Source organism: Helicoverpa zea, chromosome 7, assembly GCF_022581195.2.
Source record: "Helicoverpa zea isolate HzStark_Cry1AcR chromosome 7, ilHelZeax1.1, whole genome shotgun sequence".
Taxonomy (NCBI): domain Eukaryota; kingdom Metazoa; phylum Arthropoda; class Insecta; order Lepidoptera; family Noctuidae; genus Helicoverpa; species Helicoverpa zea.
This window is the reverse complement of record NC_061458.1, coordinates 2,579,987-2,597,382: the sequence shown is the minus strand read 5'-3', so window position 1 is coordinate 2,597,382 and position 17,396 is coordinate 2,579,987.

Genomic DNA, 17,396 nt, shown 5'->3' with positions numbered 1-17,396 from the left:
TTGGAGAATACACTGCCTCGTTGGTTTAGGTAGCAAAGCGTATTCGATCACAACAGCCATGCTGTCTGGAGTCTCGGGTTCAGTTCCTGGATCTGGCTGAATATAAATCTATAAGCTAAACTAATCGAATAGAGTTCTAGTTTTTTCTTTTTTCAATTTCGTAACCTTTTAACTAACATGTATACGTTGTATTTCATTAGGTCTGAATTCCACCTGTGAACGGAATATTGCTTTGTTTTTAGCCGACTTCCCAATGATAAAGAGGTTCTCAATTTGTTCACTTATATATATATATTTTTAATAAATCCTACTTTTCACTACAGTTTTCAATGAAATAAAGTTATTACCCGGTTTCTGCGTCCCCAGTGGGAAGCTAATTAAACTAGCGTGCACTTCATCATTCGATTATCCATCGGAAAGAGGATCGCGAGATTTCGTTTTTTTTTGAAGCCACTTAAAAAATAAAAAAAAATATCTACAGAGCGTTAAAAAAGTTCAACGTATATTTTGGTTTATTTTTAGTTACCTAAATGTTAACTATTAAGATGTTATCATTAAGGCAACCTTTAAAACTTTTAGTATAAAGGTCATAGCCCACATATCGCCACCGCTCGGCAAAAATAATAATATCCAAATATAGCCTAGTATTAAATTACCTACACACCCATTCGAGTCGTATAATATGTGAGACCTTGAAAGGTAGCAAATGTGGTTTCTTTCTAGTGACGAGTCAAACCCAAAAGTTTTTGTGGTAAGATGGTAACATCTTACCACAAAAACTTTTAAACGTCAGTTTAAGCCTTGCCTAAAAAATGTCAAATTATGACGTTGAGATATGGTTCATTTTGGAGCCACAATTTTTTTAGACAGGTGTAAAACAGGCGTTTAAGTTTTTGTAGTAAGGCCATTACAATCTAATTAATACTTAGAACAGTATCGATTTTCTTTTGTAATAATTTTTATGTAGCTTATAGACTTCTCAAAGTTTATAAAAAAAAAGTCTTTAATAATGCTTGCTTTTGTTTACATTGACTTTGATAGTGAAAGAATTCTGTACGCTCTTGATTGTGCTGGCTACTACATTAGTACCTATATTTATCAAGTCCCTAATAACAAAGACGAAAGTCTTCAACCAATGTGTGTTACCAGTGATGACTTACGGCACCGAAACGTGGTCTCTCACTATCGGCCTCATCTCAAAGCTCAAAGTCGCTCAACTAGCTATGGAGAGGGCTATGCTCGGTGTTTCTCTACGTGATCGAATCCGAAACAAGGAGATCCGTAGACGAACCAAAGTCACCGATATAGCCCACCGGATTAGCAAGTTGAAGTGGCAATGGGCAGGCCATATTGCTCGCAGAGCAGATGGCAGATGGGGCCGAAAAGTGCTGGAGTGGAGACCACGGACTAGCAAGCGCAGCGTAGGACGTCCACCAACGAGGTGGACAGACGACCTTATAAAGGTCGCCGGAAGACGCTGGATGCAGGTCGCTTCCAACAGGTATCTGTGGAGATCAAAGGGGGAGGCCTATGTCCAGCAGTGGACGTCCTATGGCTGAGATGATGATGATGATGATGATAATAACAAAGATGCATAGGTACATGCGAGTTTTAAATCTTTAATATTTTAAATGGATCTTGCCAACTAAAACTACCTAAAACGAAATCCTCTTTCTAATCACACCACTGAAGCTGACTGTACTTCTGGAGAATTTCCAAAAACGGTTCACGAACAGTTAATTCAGTAACCCGATTTAATATCGCGTGATAGTCTGACGTTTAATGGCTATAATAAAACAAAGTTAGTTTTAATAAACCCTATTATTTGCGTCGAAAGCAGTAAATACGGCTAATAAAATTATGTTAATTGATTGCCTTATATTCACAGAACGTTATTACGAATTTCTGGTTAAGGCGATGCTCGTTTTGGGGTGGAAATTCTCTTGGAAATAATTGTGCGTAGAGAGGATAACATTAATGTTTTCCATGTCTAAATCCACCGAGCATAGGTGTTTCGTACGTGATTGTAAGCATGATCATCAATTGATCATAAATCTAGAATTAGGACTACTACCTAGACTTAAGTTCACCGACAACATAAACGTCAATTTTCTTAAAACCATTGTTCTATGACTTCTCATGGTAATTTGCAAAGCAAACAGTTGTTTTACGAAAAACTGACTTTTATGTTATCGGAGAAAATGGAGATTAGTCGCGTTCTTTTATTTATTCATACCATATAATTATATTTTATAAAAATAAACCATAAAAAGGTATCTCATTAAAATAATGTGCCCACTTATAGTAAATAATTATCTTCAAAGTACTGTAGGCGTATAAAATTGAGCACAAAAATATAAATAAGAATCGATCATATCTATTGAATTGATCGTTCTATAAATAAAAAATCAAATTTATTGAACGTTCAATATAATCAGTTGAATGTCTTTTGTCACAGATGTTGATCTGTTCAGTGAATCTCTGAGTGATTGAAATTGACTTCGATTTAAAAGTGCGATATTAAAACGATCAAAATGTCGTACGTGAGTGAAATACTGGTTGAAACACCAAAATCTTTATTCAAGCAATTGTACAAAAAATATTAAAAGTTTACCAAGTTTTTTTGCATGAATAATAATCTATTACACTAATATTATACGATTAAGTTTTTTACGCTTTCGAATAAAAACTACTTAATGTATTTTGATGAAAATCGTGATATAGCTTTTATTTAAAAATGACATACAACTTACCTATAGGCTACTTTATACGGGAAGTACATAGTTCCCTCGGAATGTATAGTCAAAATGTGCGAAATATATATGCTCCTTTTGGTAAAAATGCTGATAAAATACAATTAACCAGGAAACCATTCCGATCTTCTAATGAGCCCACCAAAATAAACTGAAAGGTGACGAAACTTCACCTATAACAATTTGAAACCATAACCACTAAAAAAATCACATCCAACTCATTTTTAAAATCCGCCAAAATCCGTTCAACTCCGTCAGATTTCGTCAGAACTCTGACTTAAAAGTCATGATGTTCTATTTTAACTTATTACCGTGGGATCCGTGTCTGCGGAGCTCAAGTCTTAATTAATGAAGTTAGCTTCCAGTTATATGAGTTTGACCCATATTGTGTTTTATTGTTTTTCTACAGACACCCCGGTTAAACTTTAGTCCGGACATCGGCGCTTTTTTTACCGTCATGCTTCCAAGTTTGCGGTCCGGATTTCAGTCTGAGTTATTAATTAGTTTTGCTGTCTTTTTCTAGGGTGTCCGTTTTTGCGTTCGGAATTTGAAACGTTCTTTATTAGACGTTTTGTGTAGAGGGAAATATTTTTGTAGGGTATCTCCGTAATATTTGTGTGCGATGGATCATCTTAAGCATTTGTTTTTAGCAAACAATGTGGGAAGCCTATTTTTATAGGACAACGATGGAGGCTATAGCGGAGATGATGATGATGATGATGATGAAGTTTTATTTGTGACTCCATAAAGTTATCTGTAACGCTCAATCTTCTTCGGGTTGGAGAAGGCCTGTATTCAAGAGCTACCTGTGTTCATAAAAAAGCTAATGATGATGATGATATCTATAAGACTTTTAAGACATGTTACTTTAGTATAAAGATTACTTACACACATAATTCATAGTTCAAAAAACCGTTTTTAACTGCTCTAATGTCATAGAAAAAAATACAGCACAGACGACCGAGAAGGCATTTTTTCACCTCACAAAACACTCTATCGTCTATCATTCACAAAGTTCTTCACAACAAGAAGCCCTAAATATTTCATCCTGACAGCTGTTCTTAATCAATATGATTGATGATGGAGCTCAGTCGACTAATATCTACGCCGTGTTTGATAACCGATTGACATTCAAAAGGCATCGTTATGTGATCATATAAAAATATATCTAGAGTAATAAAATAAAGAAGTTTTGACGACCTCGATGGCGCAATGGTCACCATACCGGACTGCCGGACCTGATGTCCCGGGTTCGATTCCCGGTTCGGTCGACATGTGTGCCGTGGTCTGGGTGTATATGTATTTAAAAATATGTATATATGTAGCTATATGTAGTTTATCAGTTGTGTTAGCACCCATAACACAAGTTAATTAATAACTTACCATGGGGCTAACCGACCGTGTGTGAAAAGGTGTCCCGACATTATTATTATTATTATAAAGAAGGAACATTATTTGGTCTGTTTGTAACCTAAAGGCTTCGAAAATACTTTACTTTGAAAATTTCTCAACTTTAGAAAGCTACACTCTTTCCGAATCACTGTAATACATACTGTATTTTATGCAGTTAAGTAATGCTTGTTGCTTTACTCGATGTAAAAAAGTGTATTTATCAAATGAAAAAATATTTTTAAGTCGAGTTTTTTTTTTGTATAAAATATGGAACCGCAGTTCAGGATATCCACAGCTTTGATAAAAATGTATAAACGGAATAAATTCATGAATAATATTTTTCAGACTGTATGTAGATATGTGATGTATTTAGGGTAAGAATGATGATATGTTTTCGCTGCTTTAGTAGGAATCAAGGGAAATCAAAGTACGTCATCAGATGACGAATTATTAAATATAGTAGAGGTACTTAATTTTATCTACTGAGCCGATGTTGAAAATTCTTTGTCGTTGTGTTTTTGAGTGTATGAGCCTTATCGGGACGCAGACAAAACCAAGGGAAACAGCTAGTAAACAACAATTTATCAAATAAATAATAAACCATTACAATTTACTAAGCTTGTTTATTCCACAAACAACATTAATTGGTTTACAACACAAAATTCATTCATTTAGTATGAAAACCACAATTTAATTGGTGTCTTGTTAATTAAAGTAAACACGGCATAGTTGACAATAACTAAGATTGATCGAAGTGTTAAATCAAATGGAATTATTACACCTTATGTACCTATTGATAACAATGTGCTACAAATTGGAGATAGGTGTTCGACATTGTTATGTTAATAATATTATACAGCTCGTAGATATATTGATACATGTAGAATTTTGTTTTTACTTCATCATGGAGCTGAGTACCAGTGTTTTACATGGAGCGACTCCATATCTGATCTCCTCAACCCAGACCCGGGCAACCCAATACCCCTAGGTAAGACTGGTTGTCAGACTTACTGGCTTCTGACTACTCGTAACGACAACCAAAGATGTTCAAATGACAGCCGGGACCTACAGTTTATCGTGTCATCCGAAACACAGTCATTGGTTTCCAAGGTATACCTTAGAAAGTACATACAAACTTATTAAGGTTGCGTTTTGATTTGCGGGGCCTGGTATCGAACCCACTCGCATACTTGAGAGGTTTGTTCTTTACCCACAAAGATAACATGATCTTTAGTACAATTTAATTTAAAGCTTCGTCGCCACTAAGGCGATTATCACACTGCCCCGCATGATGCAGCGTAGTGCGTGGATGCGTTTTTTTCCGTTGTATGGAAATATCTCCGTTTGTATGGAAAACACGCATAGTCCAACACACTGAAAATGCATCCACGCGCGTTCATGCGGATCACGCACATACATGCGGAGAAACACGCACCCCCGCGCGTAGGTGCGGGGCGAGACGCAAGGTATGGCACACTGAATCCCGCAATGCCGCGCGTGATTTTGAATGGGCGTGACGTGTATATTTGAAAATGGAACTCGCTGTGCGTGAATTTACAAAACGCACCTACGCGCGTGAGTGCGTGAAAAACCCGCACGATGATGCAGATCTGCACTCCCGCAGGAACGCGCGTAGGTGCGTCGACACGCAAGATGCAGCGTGATGCGGGGCAGTGTGAAGATCACCTTATTATAATATAAGCGATATAGGGAAAAGCAGATAACATAGCAATAATATCCATTGGCACAAATAAATAAGCAGAACAAACTATACATTTATTTTTAAAAAATATTAGTAGTTCACCCACATATTGCCAAAAGAAAAATCAACGACATCCTCATAAAAACATAGTAACTTTTCACTTCAAATTTTATCGATATAAATCAAGATAACCCTCTAGTGATTGCGTTAAATCGTGGAAATGTTGCAAAAACCTAAACTTTGTGAAGTGTGTACGTGACGCGAAAATCGAATGGGCGAAGGGTTAACGACTATTGTTTTTTACAAATGCCCACTGTATATCACTGACCAGCACTATTTGGTTTGTGGCGGATTTTACCCCCGTGCGCTGTTTTGGGTTGAAATGTTTGTAAGTGAGATTTTGTTTTTGGTAAATTGTAACATTATTATGAATTGAAGTGGACTGATTCAGTGCTCTAAGTCAAAGTCAAATCATTTATTTCATTTAGACCTTTGCAAGCACTTATGAACGTCAAAATTATTACTAAGTTTTATTTAGTTGCCCATTCCAAAAGTAGCTTCCTATGGAGAAAAACGGGCAAGAAACTCCATGGATACTCTTTTTTCTTAAAGTATGGTAACACAGTTTGTATGTTTTGATACATACCTACAATAACAGCATAATATCTATATTTTGAATTTTTCATGATCAAAAATTAGTTCTATCATAATTCAAAATTAGGGCCTGAAATCAAATGACAAGTAGCCAAAACTCAAAAACAAAACAACATTTCCAAAATAACACAAACGAAAAACAAAAAACAACCAATCACATTTACCCATCGCGTATTTGTTAGAAAACGTCGCAGCAATTCAATTAACTTTTAATAAAAGCGCAATCTTGGACCTCATAGTGTAAACTGTGGGACCTTTTGTTACCACTCAAGAACTTCTAGTTAATTAACTTGGCCTGTCTTTCCGATTGGAAGCCGGTAGTAAGTTACGTGAAGTTCTTTAGAGTTCGATACAATAGGGGATAACTTTACTAGGTGTTTGCTTTGAGATTTTTTTTTTTCTTTGTTGTTTAGTGTAAGTTAGGAAAAAATTGTGTGTGAAGGAATTTTATTTTGATTAAGTGTTAAATTAAGAGATTATTTACCATATAATGCTGGCTTTAAATGCGAGGCGTATAGGCTTGACAGCGCTTGTAAGATCTGAAAAAAAGACACACTAGTTTACAAGCATTGTTAGATTATTTTTACGAAATATAGAAACCATGCTTTCTCTTATTTTCCTTAGAGCAATGTTACAATCACAAGGCATTATTTTGAAGTAATAGTTTTTTAATGCCACCCTTCAAACCTATCAATTACCTTCTTATTCTTCTAGGCAAAGGCAAAAAAAGTACAATATCTAATTTTCCTTGCCTTGTTATGACGTCACAATAAATCTTTTTACCACAAAGCAGAAACTGACCACAGAAATACTCAAGCAAACCAGTACATACATCACTACCATTATTAATTGATTCACCGCGGACAATACACAGATTGAGTTAGCAAAACATATTGATTTCCCTGCCAAAGGAATAACCACCTTGTATAGAAATGATAAGGTTGATTTTCCAATGCCGATTGGTTTAATCAAAGTAATAAGGCAGACTAAAGTGACGCCCCGTTGCCGACAAACAGTTGTAAAGGTTCGGACAATGATGGAGACGAGACATCTATCCGACTAACGTGCCGTAAAGGGCGATCGTTGACGGCATACGAACCGGATTCCGGTGAAATTCTCGTGTTTAGGTTCACTTGCAATTTGTGGGAAATGGCTTGAGATCTGTCTGTGTTTTGAGATCAAAATGATTGTGAGGATGAGTTGAATATGATTTATGAGAGGTTTAGGGAAATTATGAAGGTTTGGTACTCTCAAGCACTGAACAAACGGACAGATACACATTGCGATCAAACTTATAATATCCATACAACACACATTTAAAAGAGAGTGAGACCCGTTAATTTGTTTCAGTGTTTCTTCTTAAGGTAGGACAGCAAATACAGGCGTCATCTTGTTTAAAATGTAAGTGCATTTTAAACGTAAATAAAAATATAGTTTATGATTTCAACCCTCTTTTTTTAGGTTTTAAGTTCTAGTATTAAGTTTTTGTGAACGGATCGCGGAGCCTAGGTTCTACAACACAGGGAATCCTAGTGTAGGATCTAGAGCGTAACCTACATTGTATGAATTACTTGCAATAAACGATTTTTCATTTTTCAATGTTACTCGTAACTTCGTAATAACAATAGGCGTTTAACTGGTAACAGTCGCCTAAGTCCGACATTTAGTACATTTAGTCCCAAATGTCGGACACGAGACATCTGCCGGAGTAATGTGGCGTTAAAAACGATTGCCTGCACTCGATCTGTGGCCAGGATTCTGTGGTTAAGGGATTCTTTGGCGTTCTATGTCGATGGGAGTTTTACGGGTTACAGTCAATGGAATGTTTTTGTAGTTTATAGGTAGTGTAAGTTTCTTTAAAAAAATGCTTTTTTCCAACCCGTGTACTTCTGAAATATACGACTGAGTCTTTAATGACTACAATGTCGGTCGCAGTGGTCGCAAGACTGACTACTGTGTGTTTTTATTTTTGAAATGGCATCTTGCCGTTCAGTCTATGTGTATACTGCTTAAGCAGACTTTACTGACTGTTGTGCCCAGGGTTTGATGCCAGGGTCGCCTTAACTCACTTTATAGGTTTAAAAAACTTTCATAAAGCACTTTCACACCCGTGCCTGAGTAGCAGTCGTTACAACACTACGTCAGAGGCCGTCAGGCGTATTTGATAAAACTCTGACTCAAAAACCAGGCCAGACCATGACGCAGTTAGATTAAACCCACAGCTCACTCTTTAAGGAGAAGTGAGAGTGTTAATGAGAGAGTGCAAATTGCATTTACCTTATTCCCATTACAAAGCAAATTATCTCAGACATATCCCCATTGTCGTTTAACTAATTAATTACAGAATTAACTATGCAGAGTGCATAATCCACGTAACAGCCGTGCGTTTATTTGTTAAATACTACTGATATATGGTACAAGCCCGATTTAGTTGTGGTTTACAACTACAACAAAACTATTCATTATTTATTCAATTTAATTTTATATAGCACACTAATGATTTTAATTATTATAATTATCAAAATGATTATTTAAACAGTGACTTAAATAACATTAACGAATCAGTATCAATGTACATATTATTATGTGATTTAGTGAACCTAATTAGTTGTATGTTTTTATTGAAACCTATTAATTTAGATCAAATTCATTGATCATAAAATAAATAAATATGTTATGCAAACACTATTATAATAAATATGATTACAATTTTATTTGGTTTGTATAGATCTCTTGTAAGCTCATGAGCCTCCTTGTGTGCCTTTGTACATGCACATTATCTTTGTATGACTCAGCAACTTCTTCATTAATGAGTGCTCCAGAACTTACGCATTCACAGGCAATAATATAGGTACAATTACACACACAAGTAAGGCTGGCCCGCTTTCACCAGATTGGAACCTATAAACAATAGTGATTTATATCTAATTTTGCTAGTACAGTTGATGCAACAATACCGAATGTATGCATCTACCCAGACATGCGTGGCACGTAATGTAGTACCATGCTCCATGTCTCGTGCTGACTAACGTCTGGACATTATGTATATATGGACGATTTGCTATTACATAATATTGTGGACTGCTATTCCTTCGGAGTGGTACCTAGCTGTTCGTAATTTTATGTGATGCGATAGTAAAATAATTACTATGACATCTGAAAACGCGCAACAATTACCATGGAGGGGTTTGTCTTTTAAGAGGTAAGTAAAATGTATGTACATTTAGGTAATAATTGATTTAAAAACAATCAGCAATGACAAATGAAACGTAAACGAAAGTGGTAGCGCTGTTAACATTCTGGACAGAGCCTAATTAAACTCGATATTTTTTCTAATGTTTTGTCAATTTACGCAATAAAATTCTTGACTAATTCACTTTTTTTCTCATAGTATGTGAGCGATGCGTCTTAATATTCCAGACAGAGCTGTTTTCCGTCTTTCGTAAGATAAACAGCTTGTTTGATTATTTGACAGACCGATTTCTACCCATTTACCAAAGAAGGCTTTCGTTTACTTTTTATCTAAGTGCGCGGAATAGTGTCCGTGAAACGCGCAAGGAACCGGCAGTGGATATAGTGCTATATTCTACATAAGTTTTTTTGCCATTCTAAGCGATGAACATCCGAACAAATTCAAACAATATTTTTTTAGTACAAAATTACTAAAGGTGAGCTCCCATCAGTTTCAGTCGCTACGCTACTCGTAATTCGTGTAAGCATTGCATTAATTTGGCTTAGCCATGCTTATCTCACCGCTTTGAGATGCGTCCCATTTATCCAGTGCACGCTCCCCGTATTAGCAAATAATACGTTTAAGATTGTATAGCAAATAGTATAAAGATTATGTCGTGGGAAGTTAGAGAGCAAAGTCTGTAAGGTATGAATAATGATCTGCTGTAACCTATTTGTTGGTGGTAAATCATCAAATGACCTACTAGGTGCTGGAAGGGTGTGTCAAACTTTGCTGACTGTACTTCAACTGGAGGTCTTCGTGTTTCAAGGCCACGGTAACTCTTTTGGAAACTTCTACAGTATAGTGTCGGGAACTTAGTACATACATAAAGATATGAAGGTTCCGTCATGTACATAACTTGATTGAACTAAAATAAAGAAAAATTATGACTGTTTGTAGCCGGCTAGCTACAACACTCCATCTATGTAGACAAAAATCTTTCTCCAAATTCAATGACAAAGTCATCATCCTCCTCATCCTCCGAGCCTTTTCCCAATCCTGTTGGGGTCGGCTTCCAGTCTAACCGGATTCAGCTGAGTACCAGTGCTTTACAAGAAGCGACTGCCTATCTGACCTCCTCAACCCAGTTACCCGGGCAACCCGATACCCCTTGGTTAGACTGGTGTCAGACTTACTGGCTTCTGACTACCCGTAACGACTGCCAAGGATGTTTAATGACAGCCGGGACCTACAGTTTAACGTGCCATCCGAAACAATCCGAAACAAAAATTCAATGACAAAGTAATAAGTAGATACTTAATTATCGCTCACACACACAAACAAAAGGTCATCACATAACGCACACTGACACACTACACTCATCATCATTCAAGTACCACACTACGTAAAGACATTTGTCTTATAAAGACCTCTCAACAAAGTAAATAACAGTCCTAACTCAAACTCATTGTCACAGCATTAAAGACTATTGATCAACGCACAAATAACCCTCTCCTGCTTACATGCTCCCGAGTTAACCCTACAAACTGTTGGTACATCAGATCTTGAAACGTACTGTGTTAACAAACTGTTGGTACATCACATCTCGAAACGTACCGTGTTAACAAGCTCGATAATTTCACGAAAGTGTTATTATCAACGTTCGTGATTATAATATAAATGTAAGACGGTGTAATAGAAATTAATTTTGTATGATAGAATTAGCGTGTTCGCGGTATTTTGTGATAGTAAGGTTGAGTGTTCGTAGTTTCACCCTCAGATGTGTTTGAGCTATTTATGTTAGGCGTACATTGTAATTAAATTCATTATTACACACCTCTATTCATTTAATACTAGCTTATTCTGAGGAAATTGCTTCGTGTACCGTATAAAATACGGCCTTTGACAGTTACGAATAATGTTCATTTGTATTTGTAAAAGAGGTTTTAAAATATGTTTACTTAATCTAGAGATAATCAAACACAAAAGCTTTGTCTCTTAAAAATTAAAGTACTATAGAAAGTATAGATGAGCATTATCACGAGTTTTAAGTCCGTTTAAAAAATGAATCACAGAATATAATTTTGTATCATTCATGATCACAGTAAATTACCTATCAAGTCAACATAATTTAGTCACGAACTGTCTGAATAAGTCAGCTTTTTGTCACACATTACTTCACAAAACACAAAAGATTCCATTATTAATAGCGTACATTCGTCACCAAATAATACGATCCCTTTTATTTGTACCATCCTAGCCTAATAGACGGAGACATTACTCAAACATCTTTATACTCTAAGAAAATTCATCTAAAAATACATAATCCCAAAAATCTCAAAGAGACAGCCAACAAGAATCTGAGCCACGGATAATGTATCTAGGCTATTCTGAGCCCAAACTAAGTGTGCCATTTGCAATATTAGTGGCAGAGGCCAGAAAAACATGGGTACAAATTGCGCTAACTTTTTCCCCTTGAAGGACGTAATCCGCTATACAATATTCAGGGTGGTTCTCGAACCTTCGGTCAACATTAAGTGCTATGTATTCAGATTACATTGCCATCTTTGTCGCCACGTAACGCTTTGGAAGCCGTTTTCGTTTCTAATTTGGTCATTGGCTCATTGGATTTGTATTTGGAATCCTTGTTGTGACTTTTTTTTTTTTTTTTTTTGGTTCAAGGTTGAGGATTTTTACGTTGATGACATTGTTTGTGGTGGGTACACATCATATTTTTTTTATCTAGCCTATGCTGTCCCACTGCTGGGCAAAGGCCTCCCCCATAGCCTTCCATCTTTCCATATCGGTCACTATTTGTGGCCTGTCTGTCTGCCTGTCTGAAGCTGTCTAAATCTTCTCTCCAGTGTTTCCTTGGTCGTCCTCTTGGTGGCCTTCCATCATCAGATGGTATTAAACATTAGTAGCTTTTTCTATAATTCAAACATCGCCTATTACAAAAGCACGTCACGTCATTACAAAAGCAGCACCTAAAAATATAAACATTATCTAACATTTTTGACCACTTTTCCATCTAACGTTAACTTTTATCACTTCAAAAATAAATCCTACCCGTACAATTGTTAGAGAATCAAAACAAAATCTGATCCTAAGTTGAGAAGACAGGCCAGACAGACTGTGAACACATCTGCCACTCACGTCCGGCACACGTGGCAACACACGGATCTTACACGGAATTCTAAACGAGAAAATATATTTTACGGATGTGTAAAACTCGGGGATTGAGGTATTATAGTTAAGTTTTGGGTGATTGTAATTTTTAAAGGATTTTAAAAAAGGTGGTTTCCAATTCATAGACATAAAAATATTGCAATAAATAAACAAATGGTATTTTTCACTCAACTATCCGCTGAAAGAAGTACCTGATTATGTGCATACATTGTCCCTAAGTAGGTATCTAATTCATCTTACACTTGTGTCATATTACATAACTGAGCCTGAATCGCTAAAGACTGAATCATGAAGGATTTTTTTCCTAAGATCCCTGAACAGGCATGTGGCTTGTATACTCATTCCTGCACAGTATAAGGTGAAGACATTCAAACTGCAATTTATAAATAATTCATCTATCTTACTCCAGCTTCACTAAATTAAACCACTCATACGAGCATACTCTATCTCTTTCACATCGAAGCAGTAATAAACCATTAAACAGAGACAGCAAGCTTATCGTCCACAGAGATCGTTAACCCAATGTTAACCTATTTCAGTTCACCCTCAATTTAAGGAGCCAGATAAGCTGGTACCAGGGAGTAAGGAAAGATGAGCAGAGATACCATAATGCAGGTAGGTCAGGTGCCTTCTTCCAGGTTGAATACGTACCGAGGGCACGACCAAAACGATAAGTTACGGTTACAGCTCGGGTTCTTTGAGACATCTGTCATTGATTTTTGGCATCATAAAAAATAATTGGTTCCAAATTAGGCGTATAAGGGCAAGGGCAGTAATGTTCCTCGTTCCCCACACAGCCGCATTTTGGCACGCTACTTTCTTAGGAGATTTTCCGTTATGGTACCTTTGCTTGTCAATTTGTTCTCCATGGCTGATACGAATCTTTGAGAAGGAGGTTATAACACGGGAAATCAGACCTAAAGTAAAGTGGATCAATTGTTGCAACTTATTGCAACTTTGCAAGCGGGAAATGTTGCATAAGACGTTGTAGATTTAAATGTGGAACATTATTTTATAGGAATGGAGCGTATTTATTAAGAGTGCTAGTGCAAGAGTATTAGCCAGTTCGGAAGTTCACTGCTTTGGATCGCCAGAAGGACCTACTTGCTATTTTATTTTATTTCTCAATATTAATGTTGTATGTAAGTAAATATATAATTGAATTTAAATGTACTTTTCTTCTTTTAGGTATCTTAGAGTATATGTATTTTTAATTATAATAATAAAAAAAATAGATGGTCACCTATCAACTTTTATTTTTATCTATTTATTTGTTGGTCACACTTTGTCCTCCAAGTTCCTTACTTCCCTATTCTATACAGGAAACCGAATTTCAATTCCAACAATGTAAAAAGCCCACAAAACCAGCAAATAAATTTAAAATTCAATTTAGATTCAGAGTCCATCAAGAAATCACTTGCAGGGTTCGTTCCGAAGTTTGACACATAAAATGTTACAATGTAGTCTATAGATACCCTAACTTGTTAATGACGAATTTGGTCACAGAGACTAGGATGCTTAGATGTCCAAATTACGACCAATCTTATAGAGTAGCCACACGTAGCAAACTTTTAGTCGGCCGATAGTTTGTTCGGACTCATAAATCAGTATGAAGATGAATGGTAGTACGCACATTACAAAGATCAGGTATTTAGTCGGTATCAGACCGACTGAAAACTTTGTTTGGCATCAAGATTTTCTTAAAAAAAATTGCCAACCATTGGGTGAACTGTCGGCCGACTGTTTAGTCTGCCGTTTGCGGCTACTCTAACTTGTTAGTGACGAATTTGGTCACAGAAACTGGAACGCCTAGATGTCCAAAATACGACCAATCGTTTAGACGACATTGTAGGTACTAGGTGGCAAGTTTGTGGATCAATTTTATTACTTTTAGTGCTAACCACGACCTTTTCACTGTTACTTGAAGTCTAGTTGAAATATGTAGTAAATTGAGTAGGAGTGGCTGTTGTGTCACATCACACATCCTTTTTTATTTCTGTTACCAATTTCAAATTGGTGTCAAATTGATCGCCTTTTGTTTTTATATCATTACCTATTTGTTACTTGTTTTTTGTATACTCACTGCTGTTGGTTGTTTCTACAATATAATGATAATTTATCAATATGATTATCTATACTTCTGTATGTATCTATATAAAGAGGAAAGCTTTGATTGTTTGTTTGTTTGTTTTAATCGAATAGGCTCGAGAACTACTGATCCAATTTGAACAATTCTTTCACCATTTAGCAACTACACTATCCGCGCTGAATATGGGCTATGTTTCATCTAGGTACCTACGGGAACAAGTTCTCAAGGGACGCGGGAGAAACCGCGGGAAAGTGGTTAGTAGCTTATATAATAAAATTGCTTAGTTTATAGCTGAACTTTATAATTGTAAGAACTTTTGTATACCCATATTTGCAAAGTAAAAATTCTAATTCAATGTAACTGAGCAATTTTAAAAGGCCGCAGGGCATCTGAGGCGGATGACGGGGAGTAGCGACCCCGCGGGGCTATATATCCGAGTGCTCCAGGGAGAGTATACTGTCCCCCACCTCCGGCTTGCCGGAGTGAAGCATGACGGGGGATAGGTCTCCCGCCTCTTGGCTTGCCTTCATCGGCCGGTCAGAGTGGAGTCGCTAGAGCAAGGTTAGTCCTGCTCGGAGGGTAGGTGCCTCGTGGTAAGTGGCGAGTGGGCCGGTGATGCTGGACCCACAGGGAGCGCGTGATCTGCGTTTAAAGTCCGCCGAGGTATGCTCACCCTTCTCAGCCGCTCATGTCCCTGTTGCCCTCTTGTTGCTTTTCAGTGACTGATTCCCGGGGGCCCAGTAAGTGAGTTGGCGAGTCTCCACCTGCCATTTTAACATGTATTTAATACATTGTCATCGGCAGGTGCCATAGTTCCCGTAGTTTCCCCATTCCTAGTCCATTAGCATCCCATCACAATAGCCTAAGTAGTTTTCATCCATAGTTAGCAATAGTTTAGCACAGAACCGGGGATTGTCCTTGGGTACATTTCTATAGTGTATACAGGGATAATCGTCGGTTTTGTGTCACCATTTCATTAAAGTTGTCTCAAAAGGGCTTCAGCGTGTTGGCTTCGGCCCCACGTTCGCCTCCCAAAAATCCGGGACTCTATAGTCCCGAGGTCTGGAAGAGATAATATCCTTTATGTTATATAAAGGATAACTATTTTAACTACATAAAACAGTTTACCTAATATCGGACTAAGGAAAATAACAAACACCCGGAGGTATATGGGAACTAGTCAACTCATCCCACTGACTTTCAATTTAAGGCTAAAGTGTGTTTTAACAGTAAGGCTCACACTACCACGCTCCTAATTTTTATACAAGGCCTTCAGAGATTTAACCAGACCGATCAAAAAACCAGTCGTGTCAGAATTTTCTTAAATCTATTCTGTAATTAAATTTCAGATGAGCATGACCGAAACAAAAAAGTACAGTGACGATTATCAAATAGCTGGATACGATGATTACACTGCTATTTACTTAAAACTTTGGGCTTGTTTGTTCAGTTTTAAGACATATACGCGCTATAAAGTTAGATGTATTTAAAAAATCAAGTGCTTCAGTACGTACATATACAACTACGGTCAAAACAACAGAGTCACAATTCATCGATGCGTATGATACACAGACTTTAATTGACTTTGCTTTTAGCAATATGGTAGCCTTTGATCCTCCCAAACTGTACTTATCGGCGCGAATTTATCCGTTTCTAAAAGTTAAACAAACTTCAATGGGCGATCGTTCGGCGTTAGGCTTATTGAAAACAATGACGTCATAGATTTATGGGGCAAAATAATATTTTACGCAAATACGTATTGGGAACAGGAAAAGTGTGGAAAAACTAAGTTTTGTAACGTTGTTTCGTAAGCCTAAAAGGTTCTGTGAATATTAATGTTGTAAGATTTCTGCGTAGGTGTTTGTTTCCGATTACCTGATTTGTTTTCAGTTTCATTTCTATGTTAATGGATGTTATGTAAATTATGGCACAATACCTATGTTTTTTCAGGATAGGCAGAACAGTTTCTACTTCAAGTAAGTATACTTTAGATACACTAAAACTTAGCTGTGTTTAAGTTAAAGTACAAGAGACTTTCAAAGTGCTCCTTTCGTTCTAAATGGCGGACTTACTATTTTTTTTAAAAGGCAGTTACAAACGATTACCTACATCTGATTTGTGACTCTTATTTAATGAATTTTGTGACCACGCACGATGGCTGTCATTAATTAATGACGTCTTTTTGGTCATTTTATTTACTTTACGTATTGTATGAAGAATAAATCGTCATTTAATTTGTAATGAGTATTTATTTTTACTGGTAGAAATTATTACTCGGGCTGTTGTACCACAGAATTCTAATCGCTCTTAAAAATAACACAAGGTTGTAATTATTTTGGTTTATTAATTAATCGAATCCGTAACATAATATTTTCCTTGTTATATCAGCCTATTATCGTCCACTACTGAAAGCATGCCTGATCATCTCGGTTTTTGGCAGCCCGT